At 42.1% G+C, this 12,223-nt stretch overlaps 1 long non-coding RNA gene across 1 annotated transcript in view; it reads right to left on the reverse strand.

Moving 5' to 3' along the window:
• Positions 1-993: 993 nt before the first annotated feature.
• LOC149438499 (uncharacterized) overlaps positions 994-12,223 on the reverse strand; it is a 43,310-nt gene continuing 32,080 nt past the window's right edge. Inside the window, exon 3 of the long non-coding RNA XR_016307899.1 lies at positions 994-1,047. This is a non-coding gene — a long non-coding RNA (uncharacterized LOC149438499). The remainder of the gene's footprint in view (positions 1,048-12,223) is intronic.

Raw genomic sequence — 12,223 nt, forward strand, 5'->3', positions numbered from 1 at the left:
GGGAATTTGTACACCAGACCCTGCCTTTTTCTCCAAACATCCATGTGGACAAGGTCTTCAAGATACTTTTAACCATTTTGGACCATCTTCCCAATTCTGTAATTTAGCACAATTACCTGAAACATAGCCTCAGAGAGCTTTTCGTTGTGCAGTATGCAAGCATTTCAGGGGATGCAGATGCCCCCCCCCCCCCCGAAGTCGAAGATGTTTGGAGAACCCATGCATGGAAAATTAAGCGACAGGGAAGACTAAATATGAAGCTGTGCAGCGTTCCATTCAGGCCTCAAATCAAAGTTCCCTCTAAAGTGGTTTCAGGTAGGAAAAAAAGCTGGGGTAAGAGAAAAGGCACCCAAAAAAATCCTTTAAAGTGTTACAAAACCCAGGACTCTGCATATCTGGTCTCCCACAGTACACAGAACATGGAAATGCAATAAATACCTTTTCTCATAAACAGAGCAGTCTTGAGACTTCTTTAAGTCTCCAGACAAGCACTGGTGAAAGCTTGTGGGAGGAGTTTTCATTTTGCTCTTGGAGGCTGCATAACCCTTGACCCTCTGTCTGGACAGTGCTGATTGGCCCTGTGCTGATCACATGCACTCTCCCAAGAAGAAAAAAAAAACCTCTCTAGCAATACACACCAAACTGAGCATGTGCAGAGTGACTCCACACGGTATGTCTTATCAGAGATAAGAGGGGGACACTGAAAGAAGGGGAGGATCAGAGAAGCCAGGATCAAACAGTGTTTTCACACAATGCAAATTAACCCCTTAGGTTCCACAGTGAGTATAACAAGCATGCTTTACTGCATATACAAATTGATTTTACTGTTGTGGGTTTAGTAACACTTTCAAATGGGTTTTTACCCTCCCCCTTTTCAGATTTTTGATATCCATAACAATTAAATAATGACTATCTCATGAGGGTCTTCATCTCATTTTCTTGAGGTTAATACAATCAATAAAATGATATTTACTTTACCATTCACAATGTTTTGGCCAAAAAACAGCCTTGCTCCCCGCACAGCTTCGCCAGTCTTCAAATCCTTAACTGAAATATAAAGACATTTGTTAAACTGAACAGTCTGGAAATTATGGTGCCAAAAAAAAAAAAAAAAAAGTTTAAAAAAAAACTTACCTGCTCTGTGCAATGGGATTGCTTACAGCGGACCTGGCAAACAAGCCAGTAAGACCAGAAAATAAGGGGAGAGAAGAGCTGCAGATGGGCACAGCGGCAGATCGGATGGGGGCTCAGGTAAGTAAAAGAGGAAGTGAGGGGGGAGTAAACATTTTTACCTTAATGCAAGGAGTACATTAAGGTGAAAAAGGTTTATAACCACTTTAACCAGGTCCTGCCCGGTCAATAGCAAAATGACACTTGACTGGTACTCTCTTCAATCCGGGTGAGTGTCATATGGCGTCCTCCCTGATAATGCTGTGGCAAGATCTGTCACTGGCAAAAAATAAAAATGAATCCTCTTGCGCTTCAATGGATGATCCCTATACCTAAGCTGCTCACACCCAATCCTAAACCCAACAGTTGAAACAACAAATGAACATAAAATGGTGTAGCGCTAAAAATGTTATCAAACAAATTAAATATATGTGCATATCACAAAAATATAAATATAACATTATATAAAAAACAAGTGATAAGATCCTCTCTGGATCCAATAGTGTAAATTGGATACTATAGTGAATCGTGTAACACGAGAAATCCTGTGAAGTGAACACACAAATACAGTCAGGTCCATAAATATTGGGACATCGACACAATTCTAACATTTTTGGCTCTGTACACCACAATGGATTTGAAATGAAATGAACAAGATGTGCTTTAACTGCAGACTGTCAGCTTTAATTTGAGGGTATTTACATCCAAATCCTCCATAGTGTAATCCAGTTTTATTAAACAAATTAATGAAAAACGCCAAAAAATTACAAAAAATTACAATCAACTTAAAAATAAACTCTTGCAAAGTAGACAGTCCAAGGTATTTGGCAAAAAGGGGTAATGTAAGGGAATTCCCATGAGACAGCTGGTGAATAGACGTGCGCATGTGCACAGAAATGCACAATCACATACATGCACGGTGAAGACTATTTAAAAAGGTGCCTCTGCCTGTGCTGACTGGTCTTCAGCTGTTCCCCGTTTCCTGCTCGTTCCTGTGTGATTTCCTTGTTGCTGACCCGGCTTGTTCCTGACCTGACTCCGATTACTCTCCTGCTTGATACTTGTTCCTGACTTCGGCTTGCTTATGATTTGGTACCTCACTGTCCGCCCGTTGGATGACCCCAGCTATTCCTATGACATTGCTCCTGTCTCCCATCCCTGCTTCCTGCCTTGCTCTGGTGCACACCTGGCGATCTACCATACCAGCTCTGCATATTACTACTGTGCCTGAATCGGAGGTTCATCAGTCTTCCAAAGTCTCCAACTGCAAGAGCTGCAAACATCTGCTGGCGCTCTTGTCCCCCTGGTACCTAGACACCCTCTGTTTTACTTCCAGTGGGGTCAGGGCTAGTGACACAAGTGAGGCCGACCTCGTCATTTCAGTCTCCAATCAGGTACATCACAGTACCAGTCAGCCAGTGATGGAGTCTGACAGATGTCCCCCATTGCAGAGACCTCCCTTTCAATCAATCTCTGCCTTGTCTTACATGGTGCAGAGTTTGCAAAGAAACCTTAAGCACATGGAAAACCAACTACCAACCAAGTCAGATGTCTCAACAGCCATGGGTCTTTCTGCAGTCTCAGACATAACTACCCAGACAGAGCTCAGCATGATTCATGGAACTTCTCCTCCACCGGAACCCCGGGTTCCAATACCTGAGTTTTTCACGGGAGACCGCAGGAGGTTTCGAACCTTTCATAACTCCTGTGAGCTATATTTTTTTCTGCTACCAAGAACCTTTGCATCACAAAGCACCAGAGTGGGATTATTTCACTCCTTCAGAATGAACCCCAATCCTGGGCACACCGCCTTCGTGAGCAACATGATCCGGCTCTGACTTCTACGGACTCCTTTTTCTCAGCGATGTCACAACTTTACACTGATCCCTTCCGTTGCCAGACTGCGGAATCTATGCTTAGCAAACTACAGCAAGGCCAAAGGCCTATAGAGGAATATGTCACCAAGTTCCGTATATGGAGTTCCGACACTCAATGGAACGAGTCTGCTCTCCGCCATCAGTTTCGCCTTGGTCTCTCTAACATCTTGAAAGATGAACTTGCCCGAGTTGGGGTACCAACCAGGCTAGAGGACCTGATAAACCTAGCCATTCAAATCGACCGATGGCTCCGGGAAAGGCAGGGCAAAAGAAATAGCAGGGATGTCTTGATCTGCTCTAAAATAGAGACTCCAGTCCCCCTCACTCACTGCTGTCGCATCAGACATACCCTCCAGCAAAAGGGGGCTTCGTAATTCTCCTCGTAGGAGCTTTTGGAGACCACCGTTATCCTCTCCTGAACGTCTTCGACGACAAGACTCCAACCTCTGCCTCTACTGTGGTGATGCGGGTCACTATGTATTGACATGTCCAATGAGACCTCCTAAGCCCTCTCCTAGCTGGTTCCATATGATGCACCCACAAGGAACGAGTCAAACGCACCTCTCCTTCCTTCTTCACTTGAAACTTGCTGGAAGAACTATTTCTGTTTTAGCAATTATAGACTCTGGTGCCTGTAGCTGTTTCATGGATTCTACCTTTGCTCATCAATACAATATCCCTCTCTATATCAAGAAAAAAAGATTTTCGGTCCATCTGGCTGATGACTCTGGTATCAGTTCAGGCCCAGTGACGCAAGAGACTATGCCAATCTTCTGCCACTCATCCTCAGGACATCAGGAACTTATATGTCTGGATGTCATAACCTCACCAATGTTTCCGGTCATCCTCGGCATGCCCTGGCTAAGGGCTCACAACCAAGCCATTAACTGGCTCTCCGGGGAAATCCTCTTTTCTTCCGAATACTGGTGTCCATTTATGAACCAGCGGTAATAGATCGCTGCTCAGTTCTCCGGCATTCTCGGAGAACACAGTTCTCCTGTGAATGCAGTTTATGAAGCAGTTCTCCGAACAAAGGGAAAACGATCTCCAAACGCTGGAGAACGGTCTACAAACTCTGGAAAACGGTTGATTTTACTATAATCTCGCGAGATTACAGTAAAAGATCAGTTTACTGTATCTTTTATGATGAGACATGTCCCTGCTGTCTACCATGATTACTTGGATGTATTCAACAAAAAGAGTGACAATGCTCCTTCCCCGCACCGGCCTTACGATTGTCCTGTTGAACTCCTACCCAGTGCTGAGATCCCTTTTGGGCAAATTTACCCTCTCTCCGAATTGGAACTAGAGGTTTTCCAGAATTACATAGATGAAAGCCTGGAAAAAGGGTTTATTCGACCCTCTACATCACCAGCAGGAGCTGGCATCTTCTTTGTCAAAAAGAAAGATCATACTCTTAGACCATGTGTGGGCTATCGTGATCTAAATAAGATAACAGTCAAGAACCGTTATCCTCTTTCTCTGATTCCTGAATTGTTCCAAAGGCTACGAGGGGCATGTGTCTTTTCAAAACTAGATCTGAGAGGTGCATACAATATAGTCAGAATTCGTGAAGGGGATGAATGGAAGACGGCCTTTCGAACACGCTTTGGGCACTTCAAATACCTGGTTATGCCACTTGGCCTTTGTAATGCCCCAGCAACATTCCAACATTTCGTTAATGATATATTCCGGGACTATCTTGATTTATTTATCATTATTTGGATGACATCCTAGTCTTCTCAAGCTCAATTGAACAACACTGGGACCATGTGAAGAAGATACTGGGTAGGTTACACCAACATCACCTCTATGCCAAAGCTGAAAAGTGTGAATTTGAGAAACAGACCATACAATTCCTCGGACTTGTGATTACTCCTAATGGCATTGCTATGGATCCTCAAAAAGTGACCTCTGTATTAGAGTGGCCCGTCCCAGGAGACAGGAAAGCGGTACAAAGCTTTGTGGGATTTGCTAATTTCTATAGGAAATTCATTAAGAACTTTTCCGGTATCATTGCACCTGTCACGCAGTTACCAGGCAACATGTTGCTTTCAACAGGTAATTTGGGGGATATCTGTACTGTCCTGAAATTTTTGCACCTCACGAAATTAGAATGGCTGTCAGTACCTCAGGACTGATCGATTTTTAGATATATACCATATTTTGTGTACTCTATAACTTTCCCACAAACTAAAAAATAAAAATACTGATATGGGTTCTTTTCACCAAAGATATGTAGCAGAATACATTAAATTAATGAAGAACAATTATTTATTTGCAAAATTTTATAACAAAAATGAAGAAAAAAGGTGTTTTTCCGTTAACCACTCCATAGGATTTGCCCCCCTTCCTGACCAGGCCATTTTTTGCGATATGGCGCTGTGTTAATTTAACTGAGAATTGCACAGTCATGCAACGTTGTACATAAATGAAATGTATGTCCTTTTTTCCCCACAAATAGAGCAATTTGGGTTTTATATTACTATATTCAATCTCCATATTTATATATATTGTATCTATATTAATCGATTTTAGCAATTAATACATATTGGTATATACAGTGGGGATCGAAAGTTTGGGCACCCCAGCTAAAAATTTGTATTAATGTGCATAAAGAAGCCAAGGAAAGATGGAAAAATCTCCAAAAGGCGTCAAATTACAGATTAGACATTGTAAGGGACCGCCTGGCGGTACCACTAGCACTCCACTGAGTAGGCGTCCCCAGCGCACGGAGTCTAAGTCCCAGGGTGCTTGTTCACCAGGGCCCCTGATGGTGGGGATGGACTTGGAGCCCCCTGAGACCAGGTCGTGGCTACTGGGTGCGTCCGTCAGTGGTAGTGGTATGCGCCAAGGGCTCCCACGGGGAAGAGTCTGATATGAGGAGGTCAGCAGACCCCACTGCACGGGATGGATGGATGGATGAGCAAGGTCAGACGGGCCGGGTCGGTAACAGAGAGGACGGCAAGGTACAAGGCAGCGGGCATAGAATAGTCGGGTCACACGCCAGGTCAGCAACAGCAGGTCAAATCCAATAGGGGGCATTCAGGAGAGAGGTCAGGCAAAGCAAGGGTCTGGGCAGGAGAAATACAGCAAGGTCAGGTACAATCCGGGTCAGCAACTTACAATACACAGGTTCACGGATACAGGATACAGGTAAGACCAGAAGGCACTGAATGACAGCTCAGGGTCGTTTAAATATCCCGCCCTGCGCTGCCATTGGTGCCCAGCGGGCGGCCGCGGCTTCTACTGCGCATGCGCGAACTCGAACGCCGCGGCCGGCCCGGACCCAGTGCTCGAGTCCCTGCACAGGGCGGCATACTGCGCCTGCGCCGGGACCATCGCGGCGGGGATCGAGGGGATCCCTGACAGACATTCTTAGAATATGTCAACAAAAGTTAGATTTTATTTCCATCATTTACACTTTCAAAATAACAGAAAACAAAAAAATGGCGTCTGGAAAAGTTTGGGCACCCTGCAGAGTTAATATCTTGTACTGCCCCCTTTGGCAAGTATCACAGCTTGTAAACGCTTTTTGCAGCCAGCCAAGAGTCTTTCAATTCTTGTTTGAGGTATCTTTGCCAATTCTTCCTTACAAAAGTCTTCCAGTTCTTTGAGATTTCTGGGCTGTCTGTCACGCACTGCTCTTTTAAGGTCTATTTATAGATTTTCAATTATGTTGAGGTCAGGAGATTGTAAAGGCCATGGCAAAACCTTCAGTTTACGCCTCTTGATGTAATCCCCCGTGGATTTCGAGATGTGTTTAGGATCATTATCCATTTGTAGAAGCCATCCTCTCTTTAACTTCAGCTTTTTCACAGATGGCATCAAGTTACTATCCAAAATTTGCTGAAATTCTATTGAATCCATTTTTCCTTCTACTCGTGAGATGTTCCCTGTGCCACTGGCTGCAACACAACCCCAAAGCATGATTGATCCAACCCCATGCTTAACAGTTGGACAGAGGTTCTTTTCATTAAATTCTGTGCTCCTTCTTCTCCAAACGTACGTTTGCTCATTCCGGCCACAAAAGGTCAATTTTAACCTCATCGGTCCACAGAACTTGTTTCCAAAATGCATCAGGCTTGTCTATATGTTCATTTGCAAAGTTCAAACAATGATTTTTGTGGTGAGGACGTAGAAGAGCTTTTCTTCTGATGACTCTTCCATGAAGACCATATTTGTACAAGTATCTCTTTATAGTGGAATAGTGTACCACAACTCCAGTGTCTTCCAGATCTTTCTGGAGGGATCGTGCAGTCAAACGTGGGTTTTGAATTGTTTTTCTCACAATCCTGCGAGCTGTTCTGTATGATATTTTGCTTGGTCTTCCAGATCTTGCTTTAACTTCCACTGTTCCTGATGACTGCCATTTCTTAATTACATTCCGAACAGAGGATATTGACATCTGAAAACGCTTTGCTATCTTCTTATAGCCTTCTCCAGCTTTGTGAGCGCCAACTATTTTCAGTTTCAGTTTTCTAGACAACTGCTTAGAAGAACCCATGGTGCTGATTGTTGGGGCAAGGTCAGATGAGTCTGGGCATTTAAAACCTTTGAGATTGACATCACCTGGTCTTCCCAGACGATGATTGAGAACAATCCATGAGACTGGCAGGTCTCAGCTTTGCAAAGGGGGCAGTGCATGCTATAAATTCTGCAGGGTGCCCAAACTTTTGCAGACACCATTTTTTTGTTTTCTGTTATTTTGAAAGTGTAAATTATGGAAATAAAATCTAACTTTTGTTGACATATAAGAATGTCTAATCTGTAATTTGATGCCTTTTGGAGATTTTTCCATCTTTCCTTGGCTTCTTTATGCACATTAATACAAATTTTTAGCTGGGGTGCCCAAACTTTCGATCCCCACTGTACTTTGGATATTAGGTTTTCGACATTATAAATAATTATATTGAGTTTATTATATTACAGCGTCTGTATGCTACGGAAAATGTTAGAGAATTAAGAAATCTCAGCACAAATGACCTGAGCGAATGTCTGTAAAATGTAAAGACATCATTTTTTTCAGAATCACTTAGGTAATACATTATTTCAAGTGACACTGGTCCCAGTTTGTCTAACCAAATCTGTCAAAAGAGTGACTACCTCTTAAGTTTATTGCATTCCAACTAGCTGAAAGTTAGGACGTCGACTTTTGACATTGCACAGGAGTTGACCTAAAGGGGACATCACTGATATAATAGAATGTAGATTGGTAGCGTATAAATCATTTTCTGCAGCAGGGAAATTTGTGCTCGCCTTATATTTCCAGCTAAATCGTTTAGTCTGATAACGGTTATGATTAGCATCAGAGTGGATTTGAAATAATTTTAACTGCAGTATAAATTATCTTCATTTCGATTCTCTGGGGGAAGGATTCTCTTTGGAATATCCCCCAAGCTGATTTCAGCTTCTAGTCAATGGTTTAGTTGGGTAGATATGACAAAGTAGACAACTTTGTGAACATTTGTTCTTGACCTCAGATAGATTCTAAGCTTATTGGATTGACCGGTGTATGATATGCTAAATCAGTTCATTGCAACGGTACACTTTGAATATCTGCTTGTAGAGAGATCATGTGATCAAATTGCATAGCCTTTGTCATATTATGCTGAGTTACTGATAGTTTCCTACGCTGCTTATTTAGACAGTTGGTCCTAATTCCTTAATTTTTGATAATATTTGCTGGTTTGAATTTGTAACCATTCTTTTTGAATAGATAATTAAATCATAAATGCAATTCAATTATTTACCATCACCAATTATACTTTTTAATTACCATTTGCACGGATTTTTATTATATATATATATATACAGTCATGGCCGAAATTGTTGGCACCCTTGATATTTCTCCAGGAAATCATGTATTTCTCACGAAACGTATTGCATTAACACATGTTTTGCTATACACATGTTTATTCCCTTTGTGTGTATTGGGACAAAACAAAAAAAGGGAGGAAAGAAAGCAAATTCGACATAATGTCACACAAACCTCCAAAAATGGGCTGGACAAAAGTATTGGCACCCTTTCACAACTGCGGATAAATAAGAATGTTACAAGCATGTGATGCTCCTGTAAACTCACCTGGGGCAAGTAACAGGTGTGGGCAATATAGAAATCACACCTGAAAGCAGATAAAAAGGAGAGACGTTCACTTAACCTTTGCATTGTGTGTCTGTCTGTGCCACACTAAGCATGGACAACAGAAAGAGGAGACGAGAACTGTCTGAGGACCTGAGAACCAAAATTGTGGCAAAATATCAACAATCTCAAGGTTACAAGTCCATCTCCAGAGAACTAGATTTGCCTTTGTCCACAGTGCGCAACATTATCAAGAAGTTTGCAACCCATGGCACTGTAGCTAATCTCCCTGGTCGTGGACGGATGAGGAAAATTGATGAAAGATTGCAACGCAGAATAGTCCGGATGGTGGATAAGCAGCCCCAAACATGTTCCAAAGACATTCAAGCTGTCCTGCAGGCTCAGGGAGCATCAGTGTCAGCGCGAACTATCCGTCGACATTTAAATGAAATGAAACGCTATGGCAGGAGACCCAGGAGGACCCCACTGCTGACACAGAGACATAAAAAAGCAAGACTACAGTTTGCCAAAATGTACTTGAGTAAGCCAAAAGCCTTCTGGGAAAACGTCTTGTGGACAGATGAGACCAAGATAGAGCTTTTCGGTAAAGCACATCATTCTACTGTTTACCGAAAACGGAATGAGGCCTACAAAGAACAAAACACAGTACCTACGGTAAAATATGGTGGAGGTTCAATGATGTTTTGGGGTTGTTTTGCTGCCTCTGGCACTGGGTGCCTTGACTGTGTGCAAGGCATCATGAAATCTGAGGATTACCAAAGGATTTTGGGTCGCACTGTAGGGCCCAGTGTCAGAAAGCTGGGTTTGCGTCCAAGATCCTGGGTCTTCCAGCAGGACAATGACCCCAAACATACGTCAAAAAGCACTCAGAAATGGATGGCAAAGAAGCGCTGGAGAGTTCTGAAGTGGCCAGCAATGAGCCCAGATCTAAATCCCATTGAACACCTGTGGAGAGATCTTAAAATTGCTGTTGGGAAAAGGTGTCCTTCCAATAAGAGAGACCTGGAGCTGTTTGCAAAGGAAGAGTGGTCCAAAATTCCGGGTGAGAGGTGTCAGAAGCTTATTGATGGTTATAGGAAGCGACTGATTTCAGTTATGTTTTCCAAAGGGTGTGCAACCAAATATTAAGTTAAGGGTGCCAATACTTTTGTCCAGCCCATTTTTGGGGTTTTGTGTGACATTATGTCATATTTGCTTTTCTGCCTCTGTTTTATATTTGTTCCAATACATACAAAGGGAATAAACATGTGTATAGCAAAACATGTGTTAATGCAATACCTTTTTTTGTGTGAAATACTTGATTTTCAGGAAAAATATCAAGGGTGCCAACAATTTCGGCCATGACTGTAATATATATATATATATATATATATATATATATATATATATTTTTTTTTTTTTTTTTTTTTTTTTTTTTTTTAATTTATTTTTTTTGCATTTTATTGCTTTTTATTTCATCTTCAAATTAGTGCAAATAAAGAACTCGGATTATCAGTTGATTTATGAAAATTATTAGGGAATCTCCTTAACTCCAGGTCCTTGCCTGTTTTCATAAATTATATACCGATTATTTTCTCAGAGCTAAAGTTCTGACACACCATGTTGTCAGAGGATCATGGGCCTCTAGAAAACTAGGAACTTTCCAAATAATCAGACTGAGTTTCTTTACAATAGGAGGCCATCTTCATTAGTTAGGAAGCCTATTACCTATGCTTGTCACTGTGACTACAGGGAGAAATGCTTTGTGATCTTGGCTTTGCATAAAGTAGCATACATATGGGATTATGGGTTACAGGAGGTCCTCATAAAACCACGGTTTCAAGGAGTCTCCCACAACAGCTACCCGAGATGACGTCTCTGCCTTTTACAGGAAAGCCAAAAGCAGTTAAAAGGCCCCTCCAACTCCCTTGTCCTCGGTTATCAAAAGTAAGAACTGCCACCTAAATGCACCTTGAAACAAACCCCAAAACTACCCACTGCTGGTAAAATAATTTTTATTGAAGATTTGAAAACAAAACTGTTGGTCACCCACGCAGGGGGATCACAATGAAGAGGCATCAAGTAGTAACGTAGGTACAATCATATAGAACATAGCAATTTTGTAGGATAAAATGTTAACTGTCTGACCTCGTGGCAGGAGCTGTGGGTCTGCAAGAATGACCTAAGTCTGGGAACCTACCCAAGTCTAGGAATATACTGTGGAAAGTCAGAAGTGAGGGCAAGCATAAACCAATTGCCAAAAAAAAAACAAAAAACGGAGGGGGTGGGCAGGTCCACCACATATATACAACATTCCCTCGTTAGCCACAGCCCCCAAAGCACCTATCACTGTATAATGCCTCTAAGGTAGCAGTATTAAAAAGAACATTTTGCACCAGAATCCCCCACTTCAAACATAAGAATTAACCTCAGATCGGAAGACAATGAGGGACTACAGCCTGCAGGACAGAAGTTCCACACAGTAATGCTTCATGAAAGCATGGTCAGTAGACCAACTGCTGCTCTAAAAAGCCCTTTCCAAGAGGCTCCTGCCTTTTCTGCCCTAGAAGAATGCTGCCACTGACCTTGTGAAAGGTGTCCTAATCTTATTAAATGGAGGCTGATGCCTCAGGCTTCCACAGGCTGTGAGAACAGCTTCACGATTCCACCTGGATATCGAAACTTTGAAAGCCCTAAGACCCTTACTTGGTCCACTAAACAGAACCAAGAGGTGACTAGATATTCTGAAATCCCTAGTAAACTCTAAATACTTCAGAAGGAATCCCTAAATGTCAAGCTGAACAGAAACTTCCTTCTCCATTCATAGGGAAGCTGCAAAATGTAGAAAGGAACATTGCTTATGGAAATCCAAAAGATACATGGGTTCCAGCTTAATAAAATCACTTTATCCATCAATAGCCTTAGAAAAAAAAAAGAACTGCCACTTAAAGCTTGCACTTTAAGGCTTGGTTCACACCTATGCTTTTGATCCATTTTATAATGCTTTTTGCATTGTGCTTTGCGTTTTCACACACACGTTTTTGCCATGTTTTATTTTTTATTTTTTTTGGTTAAAGTGGAATTTTTGTTTTTG

This window comes from Staurois parvus, unplaced genomic scaffold, assembly GCF_062004578.1.
Source record: "Staurois parvus isolate SC_StPar_1 unplaced genomic scaffold, SC_StPar_1.0 ptg001188l, whole genome shotgun sequence".
Lineage (NCBI taxonomy): Eukaryota > Metazoa > Chordata > Amphibia > Anura > Ranidae > Staurois > Staurois parvus.